General features: G+C 38.3%; 3 protein-coding genes across 4 annotated transcripts in view; 2 read left to right on the plus strand and 1 right to left on the minus strand.

Moving 5' to 3' along the window:
• Agpat1 (1-Acylglycerol-3-phosphate O-acyltransferase 1) overlaps positions 1 to 15333 on the minus strand; it is a 96956-nt gene that overhangs the window by 57724 nt on the left and 23899 nt on the right. The window lies entirely within an intron of this gene.
• Positions 1 to 15333, plus strand: part of LOC136419900 (uncharacterized) — a 76323-nt gene that overhangs the window by 47400 nt on the left and 13590 nt on the right. The window lies entirely within an intron of this gene.
• LOC136408583 (cell adhesion molecule 3-like) overlaps positions 1 to 15333 on the plus strand; it is a 59874-nt gene that overhangs the window by 27242 nt on the left and 17299 nt on the right. The window contains exon 1 of one of the 2 annotated variants that reach the window (XM_066389777.1): positions 582 to 693. The exons of the other annotated variant lie outside the window; for it this stretch is intronic. The gene's annotated coding sequence lies outside the window, so the exon portion shown is untranslated. Of the gene's footprint in view, positions 1 to 581; positions 694 to 15333 lie in introns of those variants that run through there. 2 annotated transcript variants of the gene reach the window in all.

Here is a 15333-nt window from a genome sequence, read left to right on the forward strand (position 1 = left end):
GAACAGGGCTAAAATTAGAACACTCGCAGTACAGATCGCTCTCTATTAGGTATGCTTAAAGCCCGTAATAATTTCTTAGTTTTTAGTAGCTTCAGAACAAAAATAGTAAGATATCAGACTTTATGCACGTAAGCTTAACATATAGTAGAACAGTTCCATAAATGTAGGACAAACAGAGCCATGAAGAGGAGCAGAACACTTGAAGACAATTTCTAAAATTTATTTTTGCCTTATGTAATAGTCATTCTGCCCCACTATGTGTCAGTACTCCTTCAGGTGGCATCACTTGCCACAGCACTCCTTCTCCAGATCATCACGTTCTCCATTGTTGTCTAACATTTCACTGCTTCTCGTAATCATGAATTGAGCATAAATTTGACCTCCAAATCCTGCCTCTACTGACGGTGGTACGTTGGATGAGTCACACTTAAGAATTCTGCAAAACATGCGGCGTCATCTGTTTTCAAGGTTGCCAAGATGAAGACAAGACGTCTTTTAAATTTACCTATGTTTAAACGTTCGTGTTCTTTGAATTCCACGTACAAAGCTATTAGTCCATGACTTTGAACTATATAACGTTTAGCGGAATGATTCTCAAGTAATTTCAGTGCAATTACCCGATAAAGCTGGAACAAGACAACCCTTAAACGCGGCCAATCCATCTCACTTCCTAGTCCCGACAGGCCAAAGTTTGTAAGTTTAACTTGGACAAGTTAACCCATTATTCTTTTATTTTGGGAGAGACGTAAGCAGAATCTATTCTCGTGTAATGTTAGAGAAAGGAGGGATTTGGCAAATCGAATAACTGGAATGTTAATTTTGGTTAATCCAGAAAAAGGCATCAGAAAATACGAATAATGTGATGGCAACGCGGCCTAACTGGATGGAATCTACACAGAGGCCTCGATATTGTTTATAAACAAACGTAAATCGCTGTGTTACCACTTTTACGCTTAACTGGTCAGTTACCGATAATTGTGTCTGAAAATTTATTAATATTAGCTAATTGAATGGTAAATTCCCAGTCCGGTGTTAAAACAAGGGCTCGAAACCGATTATCCATGCCGCAATTCAATTTACACTACTCTTCAGTTCATTAGCTTGATCAATACAACGTGATTGGCAACCGACACAATGGCACTAATAGCAACTTTCAAAGCTCTAACACTCGAAATGGGGATATCAGATTTTGAATGTGTTAGCTTTGATTCAAACAATAACAAAGGGAAAATTTGAGAATGAAATTTTCCATTTAAATTATTTACGAGAGTGGTCGCCTTCAGACTTACAATGTGATATGCTTTTGTATATTGCTACGATTCGTGTTCAATTAACTGTGAAATTATAGTTGGTGATCCGGCAACTCTGAACAATGCAGAGAATAAAAAATGTATTACGCGATGTTGTCATTTTTGTATCTCCTCTTCCTAAGGTGAACTAATAGGGGCATTTTCAGTAAATAAGGTCATTAAATTGCCATCAAGAGAGGTTTCCTCGAATCGCCCCATTTTTACGAGTTTTGAAGGTTCGAGGAAGACGCGATAAATCACCTCCTGGGACGCCGCCTCCGAAACAATATCGGTCAACAATCGTCTTCCAGCGGGACACACATTCAATTTACGGGTAACAATAAGGAACATCCGTCTGAAATCGAAGTTTCCAACTGCCTTATCTCGACAGGGCACGTCAATGGAAACGTCTAACAATACGTTTCTCTTTATGAAGCCGCACGCCCGTCACTCCATGCCATTCAATAACGAGAAATTTGCTATCTCTCAGAGAAATAGACTGTTACTATTGGTGCTTAGGTTATGGAGAAGGCCATAAAAGAGAATATTTCGAACCATTTGCTGGGTAATAAAAGAAACTAGATTTGAGCCCAGGAGGCGCTATTTGTCGTGTTTTGGAGCTCTTCCCCAAATTGATTTAGTTCTAGTGAAATTTGGGGAGTTTTTACCGTCGGCTGGGTAATCAAATGCGGAGGAAAGATCTCTAAGGAGTGCCCTTTTTGTGCTAAAATGCCATATAATTTACAGCTATATGTAATAATAATTGTGTACCATTTGCCGTGTATTAGAATGCACTCAATAGGTTTCCCAGGGGTATAATTTTTACGTTACAGTACTCCGCTTCCTAATCACTGTGACAGTTATGTTTCGACGGACATTTAATAATGAAAGATATTATTTTACCATTGTGGGCAAAACTGAAGATATTCAATTACATCATGTTTTTACGATAAAGTGAATATAAACGTACAATTTCTAACTGTAGTTAAATTCAATCAATCTTTCTTCCAAAGCCATTGACTATTAAAATTTGCATTTCTCTTCACTGCCCAGCGGCTGTCATTGCTTGCAATTATATATTTGGTGCTGTAAATCGTATAGCCATCCTTGTTTATTGCATACACTTCTAAGGAATGTGACGTAATGGTACAGTAATACAAATTTTAATGGTAAAAATCTGCTTTTGATTGGGTCGTTTTCAGTTTAAATTGGTATAATTTAAAGCATCATAAATATAGTTTACTTTGAGTGAGTAATTTGTTACTTTGACGTGTTTTCTATGTTACTTTTTCGGTGAAAGATATACAAATAATTTAACTTTACCGGAGAAAATGACGTCGCATTTGTCTGTGTCCAAACCCAAATCGGTCATCTTAATATATTATGTTTGCCTAACTTGCTACATGACAATCGACAAAACAGTCCAATTTTCCGAGTGGGCGGCCAGAAGAAAAGCAAGATCGGTGACTGATAACCCGAAAAAGTTCTATTTTCAACCTGGAAAGGAGTTGCGAGGGCGGAACGTTCTTTCATGTCACTCTTTCTGGATATTTCACGGGTATTTAACAAAAAAGATCCTGAGTGTTCGATACCTCCTCGGTCACGTTTCAGTATATTATAGCACGATCTATTTTCGTCTGAGTCTTTGTTTTTAAATGTTTAATCTTGCAACCCAAGGGAGCTTCTTGAAATAATGGATTTTCCATTACGCTCTCTGCAAGGAAGTTGGAACTTGAAGCTTCAATCAGATATTGCCTTTAATGCACTTTCGTCAGGCAATTTTTCTATTCTCATTAATAAGTAAATTGGTATTAGCTCACGCGATGGTCATAATTGTCATTGATAAGAGAGGCTTTAGAGGGCTTCGTTACTTCCAACAAAATCCAACATACAGTTCTTTATATCTCGATTTTCCACGGCCTACACAACCAAATTCAATGCTGCCGCTGATATAAAAGACAAATAAAATTTCCCTAAATACACAGGATGGCGTACTCCCCAAGGGCTCCGAAGGGTACACGATGACATTTAACTAAAAAGGGTGGCTTGCCGGATGTTGCCTCTGTAGAAATTGGAAATGTGCGTATCCTTTTTATCAAATACGGTTTTCGGTTCCACATCCAGTTAATTCCCAAGTGGGATTTTCCCAGACAGCTTCGTGTTTGATCAGCCATTGGCAGAGAATGGATCGGGATTACGGCCACGATGGCAAAAACCGGTTTGTTTAATTTTTTCCATATTTTGGATTTATGCCGTATTTTTATGGGGCTTCATGGAGACAGGTCACGTAAAAAACCTGGGTGCCCTTCGAGATATAAAAACGGCCTCCTATTTCAGATTGCAACGCGTCAGATGGGGGAGTTAAATACAATAAAATACTGCCTTACGACTGACGTTATCATTTCTATACGCGCCGTATTTGGGAAATGGCTTTTTCGGCGAACATGTGTAATTAATTTCGTTAACGTTAATGGAAAATTTAATTGACGTAGGGATGTAGGTAGAAAGGTAAATCAGAACTCCTAAGCAATCGACCCGTCAGTTAAAAGAATAACAAAAGTTCAGGTTTGTTGTGTATAGATATTGATGAAGCGAACGCAGCTTCGGGCATTGGGAGTTTGTTTATTTTTATTACTCGTAAAAGCTTCTTCTAATTACTGTAAATTTATTAATTTAGAAGCCAGCGTTGCTGAACTACAATATCAAAACATGGCATAAGTAATTAGATTGATTCTACAATAACAATTCAATTCAGTTCATTACGGAAAAAACAGTGTTAATATTAAATTACTAACTATATTTGAAAATACATTTGTAAACATATAAAGCACATGCGTTTTGGACAAAAATTTCACCTATAGAGATTTCAAATTTCATGTCGCAAACATTGCAGAACCTAGGAGGAAAAAAAGGAATTTGAATTTAACTTTAATACCTTATGTATATTAAAGCCTTGTTTTCCACTATAGAAATTTTATTGTTCTTTCACCATTTTGTGCAGAATTTGATCCTTCGTTGGGCTCTAACATAAAGTAGTAAGCCGCTCTATGAGAACTTAAACCTAGACACAAAACTGTCATAAAAGCGACATTTCGCGTAATAGCTGTATGCACACAACTATAAAAAAGTCCAATCTCGGTCTATTTACTGAGGGCTCCAGTCTATTTTATGTAAAGACTCCTAAGCCGGGCTTTTTCCTAAAATACGACATCCTTAGCCCGTCGTCTTTGGGCTTCCTGGATCGCCCTTTCCAATTCAATTTCCATCAGGAAAGTTACGGAGTGAGCGAAACTTATTTCTGCCACATCTGAAGGTGGATTTATCGAACTAACGTCTGTTTCGACCAACAACTCGTAATTGTGTGCACGTAGATTCTTTTAGAAGAAGCTGCCTAGGAAATTTTAAACTTTAAGCAGATCCTCGGGTGATTTTTAGGAAATAAGTCGGATTAAATTTGCATAAGTCAGTAGAAACTCGAATAGAATGCAGAGAGGAAAAGTAATTTTTGTTAGAGACTTTGTAAAGGAAAATCAGGTGTAATGCTGTTTTCTTGTTTGTATATGTTGCTGTTTACAGCATTGAAAATTTAAGATTTGACACCTGTATGATCAATTTGTCATTCTGACAAGCAAACATCTCTAATATACCAGAAGGATACTTCTTTCACTTTCTAAACCACTATTTTCAATATCAAATATTGTCTACTAAAACCTGTAACTTTTCTTACTGTGCCTCTGTCATCATGAGTCATATATCTGTCTCTGTTCTTTGATCGCTGTTAGAAACAGACGGAAAGTCTCCTTCTGTCTTCTGTCCTTCTTCTAGATTCTCCTTCTGTCACTGTGATTAATGAAATTCATAGGATACTTGAATACAGTGGCCCAGTGCCAATTTCTAGCATTAAAAAATTTTATGGGAGTGTATGGTTTTATTAATGCGATTGTGTTATTTAGGTGAGATAATTTTTTCATAAATGCAAATTCTTGTTTAGGGTTTAAATATATGTAAATTTATCAGTTTGTTAATAAGTTATTATGATTATAATTAAACATTAAGTATATTCAATATTCGTTGAATTGCGGCATTTTGGAAAAATAAAATGAGAATAAATGGGAAAGGCTCAAACTAGAACAGAAACTCAAAACTACGGAATGAATAAAGCAAAAAAAGGGCAAAAGTTATAAACGCAATTTAACAACAAAAACTATCAACGAATAAGCCAAAAATGTTGGTAGAGATAACTTTCTGTGAAATATTTTTAAGACCCTTTTTACTCATTTTGCTGTTCTATTCTCATCCTTCAAGCTCATGCAAAGAACCATTGTTACACGGTAAATTTAAAATGTAAACTAAGGAAACACGACCAGACCGATTCTTCCGGAACAAAAAGCGGATTTTTCCTAATTACAATCAACCCGCGCCGTGTCCCTTGGGAGCCCCTCTGCATTTTCTCTCCCCCTGGGGCGCTTTTTGTTTCCCGGTTTAACTTTTCTGTGGTCTTCCCGGCTCAAATGCTCCTCGCCCTACACTTTACTTAACGGGGCAAAAACGTGTGGGTAAATATCGGAAAAATAAATTGAGGCGGTTTTAAAATTTATTTTCTACCCCGGGTCGGGGTGTAATTTCCCGCGAAAATCGCCTTTGGGTTAAGCGAATAAAATGAGATAGCTTAAATTTTTGTCTTCATTTAGGTCCGATTTTTTAAACTCGGGCTAACTTTACCAGCAACGTAATTTCCATATACAGAGTGTCCTTTTCGAAAGCTCAAACGTGGAAATCTCGGTTATCACAAAAGATTCGAGGTAGACTCAATTGGTTGCGCAATTTAGAGTTCAAGAATATGCCGTTTGAGCTCCAAATTGCCCAACTTTGCCCCAATACCAACCTCGCATATTTTATGGTTACCGCGACTCTCATTGTTGGACTCTAGACACGAACATTCACTAGAAACGACGAAAGCAAAACAGAGCGTTGGTCAACTTTCCTATTTTCGTGGAAATCCTGGGAATCTTGCTGGTCGAGGCGATTGAGACAGTAAAAAAAGTGTTCACGTAAGTATTGATTAGGAGATCCGGGTAAGCCCGAACTCCGGAAATTAGGTACTCCCACTGTAAACAAGACCCTTGGTGTAGCTTCCCGCTTTTAATGTGCACTAATCGATTCCAGCCAGGCGACATAATACTCTGTCTGAATCTCCTATTTATAGTCCCCAAAAGCAAATCTCTGCCTGGAAATTATCCATAACAATCCTCTTGTTATTAGCCATGCGGGCGGCGTTTCATATTAAGTCGAGCAAGATATCCTTTTCTACAAGACCTCCTACGTAACCCATTTCAAGCTAAAGCTTCGTTGGCAATTGTGCACCTGTAACCCACCCCTAACGGCACGCAAATGTTTAAAAAACCGTTAGAAAGGCGGCCCCGCATTGCGGCTTTTTTTTTTGTTAAATTATGGTCAGCTAATTTGGGCGGCTAAGGCTGGTCCACACTGAACTTTTCAAGGCCTCGGCATTATTGTGAATCCGGCAAAGCTTGGGATATCCTCGCGTTTCAATCTTGTAAAGTACGCGTTCGCGCTATAAATCTTCAACTTTGAGGATAAATTATTGTATGCGCACTTGCATAATACAAATGCCTTTAAGCTTTAAGCTAACAGCGGCTGGAAGTTTTTCAGCTTGCTTGCACAATAAAATAATATCGATTTCATCCGGCAAACTCAATTGGCTAAATGGGTTTTCTCCCTGTGATAAATTGCGTTTTTCCACCATATTGTGTTATATACCCAAGAGGCGGTTGTGACTAATTAAGGACGGCGTAATTAATTTTAATGGTTTACGTAGGCTACTTGTTGCCCCTCGAAATCCCCTTGACACCGGCCGCAACATTTTTTGATTTTTAAATTGAATTTACAAAGAGGTTCGTAAGCAGCAACCAACTTGCTTCGAAATGTTTGTCTGAGTCGCTTCAGGTACCTGCGTTATAAACGAAGATGACGCACGATTGAGGCGTGGTTTCCCGATTATCACGCTGGCATTGGTCTAACGGACATTTGTTTGTTGAGTTGCTATTGGTAACCCGTCACGTGCCTTTGTTTACATCGTGATCACCTGGAATGTGGATGCGCTACAAGGGTTGTTGCCACTGTGACAAAAAACGATGTCCGATAAAAGCAACACATATTTCGGCACGACATTCGTTGTTTTCCCAATTAAACTTTTCCACACGCTCGCCGTATCGCGCATTGGGCCCATTATCAAGATTTCGGAAACTAATTTATTTAAACTATGAATGGCGTGGCGGTCGAAGGATTAACCGAGGAAATGACGAAGAAAAGTCACGAAAACAGGCGACCGTGACCGGCCTGGTCACGATATCGTGGAGGAAACCTGTTGGTTTTATCATCCATCCAGGGGATTATAAAAAGAATTTAATAGCCGCAAATTGAGGGGTTTGTGTGTTGAATAATTAAAAGTTGCACGTTAAAAACGTGTTCCGAAGTCGTTTGTTTTAATTACACGTTTTTAAAATCAAGGTTTTTTGCGCACGCAGTAACAATTCACAAACTCCCAAAACTAAAAAACTACTGAAAAAGGTCAATTTGCAAATTGCAGCCCACGTATAGTTGAGCAAGTCGAGCGTCGGAGTATGAGCGCCCATTAACCGACGCCCTTTGTGAATTCAGTGAAATGCGATCCCTGTTATTCCCGGGAAATTGTTAATAATAATCTACTGCGTTCTTGACGAGAAGGCAGAGACAGCTTAGAGCCAATTTGCAATAAATTGTCCATGCCCTGGATTAGTGCGTGAACTAAATTAAAATTGTGTAATTTCTTCTGCATATATATGTATGTAGAAATATGCGTTTCAACAAACAAGGGCAATTTGAATTTGTCATAGGTAAACAAACGTGCCCCATAAATATACTGCAGTGCATGCAGACGCGTATGTGCGACCGCTGAATGTGCCTAAATCACTATTTTATTTAGAGATTTTTCATTATTTTACGATTGAAAACTGTGGCACAACAAAATCGTTTCCATGATATTATTTGTCACAGTTTTTCCAGGAAGAACTTCTCTTATTGGCAACGTTGTGATTTGCATTTGTTTGGATTCAAAATGACGATTTTGCATCGTTGTCATGACAACATTGCCTGTTTTCAACACAATAACGTCAAATTCCACGATCAGAAACAAATTGCGACATTGCCGTTTTGTTGCTTTAATCAACATTTTTGGAATTAGACATTTCTCTGTCGTTTCCCGCCTTGTGCTCCGTACCGATGTGGGCCAGCAATATTTTATGCATGGAATTGGTTTCTGCCATAGACGTCAGCCCAAAATGCATCCGCTGCTGGCGTTTTCAAGGGCATATAAATATTTACCAATTCTGTCCAACCCGGACGTTTAAAGTTTGAAGAGGAACTGAGCATTTCAGTTCGAATTCCCTACTGGGAAATAATATGCAGGAATTAAGATTGTGTAAGCTGCAGCTGAAATTTAGGAGACCCCTCAAATTTTGACTGGCACAGAAAGTCTTTCTGAGCTCTTAAAGTCCTTCAAATCCTGTTTTAGAAAAATCTTTGACTTCAGATTTTTATACATTCGGCAACGATACGTTAAATAAGTTACAATTTTTCGATTTATTCAGAGCAAATTTGTTGGACACGAACCCGCATATTGTAGAATTTCGCAACAGTTTTGTAATGAAAACCTAACGGGGAAAATATAGTTTACAGATTTTTTCCATTATTTTCGGCCTTTAATGGCCAAATTCCTAACATCGAGCAGAAATGCATTTCAATAACCTATCAATAAACTTTCTCCATGTCAATAACTGTGTGTGTCCCGTTTGGCCTAAACGCTTAATAATTTAACAATCACATTCTTTGTCGGTCTTACAGTACACAGTATTAATTTTTAACTAGTCCTTAATAATTCAACGGTTTAATCTGTGTTAACCGAATTATTCTGGACGTTTCGGTGCATTTTTCACTTTCAGCACATTCGCAATGGATTACGCCACTGACAACTTGTTTTGAACCACCTTTTAATCCGGAAAAATATCAAGCTAAAGTGGCTCGATCTTCTCTCCCATTAAACTTTTTAAAAACTTGAGTTTTTTAAAAGACATTTTCGACTTACCTCAACCACCTTACCTGAACGTATCCAGGAATTGAATTTTAGACAAACTAGAACAAAAATATTACTGCTCTACTAGCCAACCAAAACTTTTAAATATTTTCACCAAATACGTATGTAATTTCTCTATAACTCACGCCAAACTTCAGTGACGTAGGTTTTCATATTGTCAAAAATTAGGACATTCGGCACCGACACTGGAGCTTATTTTTTTTCCAAGTTCTTCTATAACGATTTAACATTTCGGTACCGCCACTGCTAGAGCACTAAATGTCGGAATTTTAGAGGGAAAGCAGAAGCAAGTCTTCGCGAAAATGCCTTGGGAATTCTCGAGGTATTGAGGACTTCAATTGACGTGCCTATTGAAAATTCCAACGTTCAACGAGAACAACTAAGACAATGATTTCTGTTGAAAACCTCTGACTAAACCGCTTTAACTAGGCAATAAGTGAGCGTATCACGAGCAAGGTTTAACTAGGTGATTTTCAAAGGACCTGCCAAAAAACCTTTCTCTGTCATTTATAATTAACTTTCGTATCTCCGGCTGAAATATGCAAATGACGTATTTATTTTAATCCACCTTTAGAGCGAACCCGTTCTCATCCAAGGATGCTTTTGAAAATTTAATTTCAATCCCACGCCTAATCCCGGCCACTTCCATTTCGAAATATACGCATATACTTTTCATTCCTCGACTTGAACATAAACGTCGCTCAAACTCCATTAGCCTCAGAGATAATCCACCATTTTCGCTGCATTCACATGCGTGTACGGGAAAACTTTGAACAATGGAACAAATTTAAACTTGTTAACAAAGCTTAATCAAATCAAACTTCAAACCACAAGGCTGTAACATTAAGGAAGTTGCCTTTGTTGTGGTTTTTGCCAGCTCTGCAGTTCGATACCAATTCCAACTTTTATAAGAAACTCGTGCTAAAAACCAAAAGTTCCCGAGTACAGTCGCAATTGAGTTGGAAAGTTGTATCAATGTATCGCCTGGAATTCTAAACATCGATGCTATTGCGTTGATATACAAAAATGGCAATGCCTCGCTTTGCATTCGTTTTTTTCGCGTAATGGCAAGGGCAAAAATGGTAATAGCAGGATTTCCATTTGTTCGTAAAATGGTCGTCTATGTTGATCAGTGTTATATCTGGTCAAGGAATTAAATGCAGCTCAACAGTGTGGAAACCCTAATTTCTCTTTTGTTGATTTCCCTTTCGTACATGTTTAGGCGATATACAAATTAAATTTCATAGGGTTGAGAGATTTATTTGACCGCGCAAAGCCAGCTAATCAAAACCGCAATGCGCTTGTCATCACTCTTTTGCGCTTTTCTTTATTAAAATTCTTCTCCAATTTGTGTAGATTAAGGTAAAATGACGTATGACCACATAGACGTATTTTCTGCGGCTGTTTTCAAAACTTCATGAATTACGATTTTTCACCAATTTAACGCGGGAATAGAAGAAAACAAAGAAAAAAATGTACCAATTTTTCGTCCGTCTTCTGAATATTTTCCGCAAAGAAATCCTTCGCCATTATGCCAGGAAAATTACAAAGAAAATTTTTTCGCCATTTCAAAATCTTCTAATTATCGCGCAATTTGTATGGAAACCGCCACATTATCATTTATCGGAAGCATTACTCGTAAAACCACATTTCCCATTCGACCATCGACGCCATTCCCCCTGGTAATCTAACGAAGTCCCGACCACTGCACTCAGCAAATAAATTACCCCAATTGATAGATACAATCGCATTGTATTAGGGCACAAATCCATTAGGGTAATCGGCGGCGGGCAGCTTAGAATGGATGCTAAGGGTTAGTGTCTAGAAACACTAGCAATTACCAGCCAAAGCTGTATTAAGACAGGCCCTAAATGGTCCTGACGTCGCCTCATTCCACTGATTGAGGCCTTATTAGCCCTCAATTAAGTGAGTTTACTTTTCTCGAAACTGACCGACATTAAAAATGATTAAATTTAAATGGGAAATCGATGTGTTGTGCACGTGGAAGCCAAATCGATATTGTACTCGAGGACACAATCTTGACGTCTCAATGGAAGGTTTCACTTATTAAAGGCTGATTTTAATTGGGGCTAAACCAGGATAATCGCAAGCTTCATAACTCAGCTCGGCAAAGAGTTGAGGCCGTAAATCCTTTAGAACAATCGACAGAGCGGAGTTTGAGCTTAATGAACTCGGTATTTGAGCTTTATCGTGGCAGTTTCGAGTGCGAACTGTGTCAAGAGGGCGCTTAAATTAAGCAAAGTTAGAGCACACGTCGTCTTGAGAACTTTGCCAGGTTTAATACCACGTTTCAAGCTCTCGCCGGGTGCATGGAGAAAACGCCAACGATAACCATATTATTCTCCGTAGTTAGTTTAGTTTCGGAAAGTGCAACAAAACGGTATTGTGTCCTTTTGTCTCGAAGGAGAATGGCGTGTCTTTGGGGCGTTTAAGTATTAAAGGCTGATGCTTTTGAGGCTTGATCCCAATGGAAATTGCTCTTCAATATCAAAGAAAAGCAACCCCAAAAGCTATAGATAATTATCATAGCTTTAAGATTAGAGTTAGAAGAACTAAAATTTCCAGGAAAGGGGACCAAACAAACTCCCTAATATCACCATCTTTTGGCATAACACAAGGGGGACGTGGTGCGCAAATCTTCCAAAAATGAGTCCCAAAACTGGTATGAAGAACTCCCTAAATATGGTTTATAGATGCTGAAATCTGTGACTTGAGTTTTTTGGAACGGAAAACTCAAGTCACAGATTCAGCGGAGGCATTTAATGGCACAAAAAATTGCAATGAGAACTGAAAGTTACAATTTCCGTCCTTACTTTCTGTTCTAACCTGGGCACCTATAGGACTTTCCCTATGAACATTTCTAATGTCTTACTTTCAATCATGTGATTAAAAGAGTACAAATTAATATTCCAATGGCCCGGTTTTCCTTACTGAGGTAAATTTAAAGCGTATCGGTTTCAAACGAGACCCGACAGATCGGGTTTTATTACCGCCAGGGACGTAAACATGTTTTGACATTTTGCGTTAATAAATACTTATTGGCTTGTCACGTTCGATTGCCATTACCCATGATTTCTGGATTTGATGTTCCATTTGATGCGCCCTCAAAAGCAAACATTCGACGTGAAAAGCCCAAGAAAACGTGAGGTAAAAACGCCATTGCTCCGGCTAGAGTCGTCCATTAGCTATTATTACAATTGCGTTCACCATATTGTCAATAATTTTTTAACTGTATTTGCTTAAAAAATGAGTAATAGTGCTTCACAACTGTTAAATTACGCTTCATCTGCGTCATTGTCAATGGGCCATTAATCAACTCCCATCCGGGATCGATCTGACAATTTGGAGCGATTAAGTCTTTGTGCAGCTCATTGATAATGAGCGGCTAGAGCGACCTTCAATCCTCGATCTATTGCTATTTTTAGTTGATTGCCCTCAGAAGTATTAAATCCTGAGGGAAATCTCATAATTAACACGAAACAACATTCATGGGACGTCAACGAACCGGCCTTAACGCACTGCTTCTGCCGATCTAGGCAAAAAAATGATGGAAAAACCTAAAACAGTCTTTCCGTTGTCTCGCGATAATCTCTAAAAAGGTTTATGTAGAACAGAAAACTATTTATCATCTGCACAACAGGAAGCTTATGGAAATTTTAACGTTGTAAGCCAGGCGAACCACAACAACAGAAATAAGAGATAGTAGGTGAAATATGGGTGAGCGAGATGCGTATCAAAATAAATTGAGTTTAGCTCTAGCTGTGAGCACCGCCACAAAGGGTTTCGTATGGGGATTATTCTGAAATTTTAACGACAAAAATCTCGACTAAATGATCAACCACACAAAAGACCCTATCTCTCCAGCAAAATCCTAATCACTTCCCAATATTGTTGAGATCCCCATTCAGAGTTTCCTATCCTATCCCTTAGATTCCTGGCAAGAATTTAATATTGAATATATGAAATATTCGGGGATATACGGGCGCTGACAGGTAGAAGGAGCGAGATTCGCGTTATTATTAAATCGGGATGCTTTCCAGCTTTCGAATAGCATCGTCACGTGACATTATTTTATACCACGGAAGTTTAGTGAGAAAAATGAGAATATAACCGAGTAGGACCGAGTAGCGGAGCACAAAACCCTTATCCTGACCGGGTCTAATTTTCCGGCTATCGTGATTCCAGATCCGCAGCTCAAAGTCAATCCGAAGTTTTCGATGGAACCCTGCAGATAAAACGAGAGAAAGTTGCTAAACTAATTTCAAAAGACTTAGAGAGAATTCGAGCCATTTGCCCGATACACTCGCACCGATATGTATTGTATCGTTTTGGGACTTCCAAAGCCAATTGATTTGCCACTATAATAGACACATATGCTTCCCACCTTCACGCAAATTTAGGCCGTACGCCAAGTTTTTTGTGGGCATGTTAACAAGATGGGGTAACCAAATAGCTTGTTTGGAGCATGCTCTACTGCGGTAGACAGTTTGAACAATAATGCATTTACTAAGAATGTAGAGCTAGATAAATTAGGTTAATTATGTTTGCATGCATTTCATCAGGATGTGCAAGGGCACGGGGAATTTTGCATATTATCCTACGTAAGTGCCTAAGAAAATTCTCTTCATCATTGAGAATTAAACGTAAAATGTTGAATAAATGGCGAATGCGTCTGACTGCGCAAAAATCTGGTGTTGATGCTTTAATCGTGAAGGAGGCGGCAACATTCGGATAAAAAAACTCATTTTACTATTAATTTGGTCTTCAAGAATACCGAAAAGCAAAATCATCCTAAATTAGCCAAAAGAACGTTATTAATGGGTAATCAAATAAACTGTCCATGAGCATTCGATCTGCCACGTGGATCAAAAATATAAATCAATTTCGACGCGCTGCAAATTCCGATTCTCAGTATGAATTCATAAATGTGATCGGCCCCAATTTGATATGCTGAATACAGCTTCCGATAGAGTCTGACGGCCCTTGAATTCGAAATGAGGTGCAGCCTATTTTTTCCTAGGCCCTAACGGGGGAATTATTCCCATATCTTTTTACGCACGAACGCAAATTCGAAAATTGTAGAATTTTTGAAGTCAGTTCATGAAGGCCACAAAAGATGAGGAAATCTAAGCGAAAACACCCTGAAATTCTTCTTTTTAATTTATGAGGGGTGTGGATATTCCTTGGATATAAATATCATTCCAAAAGATTTGATTAAGTGTATTTTCTATATTTTTCTTAGACCTGCCTTAATTTTACCGATATATCTCGTATAGTTGCTAATACCCCCATAAAAGCTCCAAACTTGTTGCACTTCCTATACATCTATGGATTACCCTTGAAGTACCTTTGAAGACTTATCAATTTACTATCATCTAATGACAAATTTTGCAATATGGCAACACTAAACACGCTACGATAGCTAACATCATCTAACTTGAAGTCGTGTTTGTTGTTAACGAAAGAACCAAGCATGGTTGTCATTTTTTCCGTGCGCTTTATAGGGTCTACATAAACCAAAACAACTGTATTTTTTTGTAATGTTGTTTACAAACAAAGAAAAATCGATTTCTGGATAAAAAACTCGATTGTATTTATTGTTTATGGTGTTCATAGTCTGATAATAAAAAAACATCGTTCATTTCAACATCAAGACACATTTTTCCGTGCTTGCACGATTTTCCGTGTTGACTTCGCCTCACACGGGAAATAACAATTTAAAAAGGGAAAAATGCTATTTTTCGGACTCGTAATGAAATATATTACATATTCCTAGTTTTCCATATCTCTGCTGGCATGCTTGAATCGAATCGAATGGCGATTTTTCAGTTTATAGAGGAAATCTAAGTTTACTTTCGGATGGCTGGATAC

The sequence above is a fragment of the Euwallacea similis genome, chromosome 1 (assembly GCF_039881205.1).
Source record: "Euwallacea similis isolate ESF13 chromosome 1, ESF131.1, whole genome shotgun sequence".
NCBI classification, from domain to species: Eukaryota; Metazoa; Arthropoda; class Insecta; order Coleoptera; family Curculionidae; genus Euwallacea; species Euwallacea similis.